The sequence below is a fragment of the Phyllostomus discolor genome, chromosome 10 (genome assembly GCF_004126475.2).
Source record: "Phyllostomus discolor isolate MPI-MPIP mPhyDis1 chromosome 10, mPhyDis1.pri.v3, whole genome shotgun sequence".
Classification (NCBI taxonomy): Eukaryota; Metazoa; Chordata; class Mammalia; order Chiroptera; family Phyllostomidae; genus Phyllostomus; species Phyllostomus discolor.
The window spans coordinates 48,160,261-48,162,647 of record NC_040912.2 but is presented as its reverse complement, the minus strand read 5'-3'; the positions used below and the strand labels follow the sequence as shown (position 1 = coordinate 48,162,647).

At 37.7% G+C, this 2,387-nt stretch overlaps 1 pseudogene; it reads left to right on the top strand.

Moving 5' to 3' along the window:
* Positions 1 to 347: 347 nt before the first annotated feature.
* On the top strand, positions 348 to 926 carry LOC114508159 (annotated as a pseudogene).
* Positions 927 to 2,387: the final 1,461 nt, after the last annotated feature.

Sequence of the window (2,387 nt, the reverse complement as noted above, 5' to 3'; positions counted from 1 at the left end):
CAGTCGGTGAAAGACAAATACTATATGATTTAACTCATATGTGGAATCTAATGAAAAAAGATTCAGTACACTGATGAGCAAGATAGAAGTAGAGACATGGAAACATGGAACAGACTGACAGCTATAAGATGGGAAGAGTGAGGGGGGAGTGGCCAAAGGAGAGGGAAGGGATTAGTCAAAGAACTGTATAAATGACCCACAGAGTAGGGATTGACTGCCGTGGGTGGGGGGGAGGTGGGGGTGGGGGCGGGAGAAGGGGTGGGCTCAGTGGAGGGGAACAAAACAGAAGAAAATTAGAACAGCCTTCAGCTTTTGGCTCTGAGGAAAAGAAGGTTCAACTTTCATCTGGAATCTGGGTTCATCTGACAAGAGCCGCCTCCACCATGCCTCTGAAGTTAGACCCTAACGAGATCAAAGTTGTTATACCTGAGGTGCACGGGCAGGAAATTGGTACCATGTCTGCCCTAGCCCCCAAGATTGGCCCCCTGAGTCAGTCTCCAAAAAATGTTGGTGATGATATTGCCAAAACAACCAGTGAATGGAAGGGTCTGAGGATTGCAGTGAAACTAACCATTCAGAACAGACAGGCCCAGACTGAAGTAGTGACTTCTGCCTCTGCCCTGATCATCAAAGGCCTCAAAGAACCACTGCAAGACAGAAAGAAGAAAAAAAACATTAAGCACAGTGGAAATATCATTTTTGATGAGATTGTCAATATTACCTGACAGATGTGGCACCAGTCTTCAGCCAGAGAACTCTCTGGAACCATAAAAGAGATCCTGGGAACTGCCCAGTCCATGCGTGGGCTGCAATATCGATGGCCACCACCCTCATGACATCATAGGTAACATGAACAGTAGTGCAGTGGAATGCTAGTTAAGAACTACAAAGGAAAATTTTCAATTAAAGGTCATTTGACAACCAAAACATAAAATAAAATTGGGACAACTGTAATAGAATTAACAATAAAAAGGTGAAAGTTAATTGCATTGAAAATTTTTAAAAAAGAACTCATATGACTCAGTATCAAATAAGCAAACAATCCAATTAAAAATGGGCAGAGGGCTGAATAGACCCTTCTGTAAAGAGGACATACAAATGGCCAATAGACATATGAAGAAACTCCATATCACCGATCATCAGAGACATGCAAATTAAAAACATAATGAGATATCGCTTTACACCTGTCAGAATGACTATCATCATTAAATCAACAAACAAGTGTTGGTGAGGTATATGGAGAAAACTATAGATGTCATATTTTAGTATTTGATAATTTTATAAGAATACAACTTCTTAATTTTTCTTTTAATTTTCTAAGGTTGATATATTCCAACTTTATTGGTTATTTATATTTTGCTTCTGAAAATAGTCCCAAGTTTCATTACCTTATAGCTGCCATTGTTAATGTCCCTTGGCATCATTTTCAGAGGCTGATGCTTTAACTTCTACCGTAAATTTTACCACTCAAAACTGGTGTGTTATATAAAATATTATGTAAAACATCTCTGCTTGACCCTAAACTTTTCTATTTCCTGATGTTTCTTATAGAATCTTTTAATACCCCAATTCTCCAATTCATCGTCGTATGCTCACCATTGTACATTATTTAAATTGCTGACAAAGTCAATTTTTTTAGAGGCTGGCTGCATGTTGTTGTAGGGCCCTACCCAGGGTCAAACTAGATCCAGCCTCTTTTTTTCCCTAGTTTATATCATACCACATATTGCCAAGCTAGAGAACCTATATGCATTTTCCCCTTACCTTGTCCACTAGTTCTCACATTCATGTCTTTGCTGATTTTAATTCCATTCTCTGTCTTATCTTTTTATCTCTAATTCAAACTCTGTAAAGACTTTCAAATTCTACATTTTTTTCATATAAAAAAAAAACTTATCTGGAACAAGGGTTTCTGGGAACCACCATTACTGGATTCATTCTTCTCATAAGACATTTGCCATGTTCTGTCTCCAATAAGGTGGTCTGAGTTAGCCTGTAGACATATAAATAATCAATTCTTTAAAGGCTTGCCCCATCCCTTCCTTCTCATGAAAATATGATGTTTTGCACACAAGACACACTTGATTTATATTTGTTCAATTGAATTATTCCTACTTGGTTGTTGTAGAAATTGTTTTATTGCAAAGATTAAGCCCTTCATCAAATAGTCTCAAAACTTCTCTTGGGTTTTTATGTGTGTTTTTCAGAGTATGCTTTGAAGTTACTACTACTCTGGCTTCAAAATATATTTATAGATACTCTTTTACGGGATTGCTCTTTAAATTTGCGAGTAGCATAGACACACTTAATTCAAGTCACTTTGTGCTCCAAGCAACAAAGCCTCAAAAACACAGTTAATTTTGAAGAAGGTACTTCTGAATTTGAGG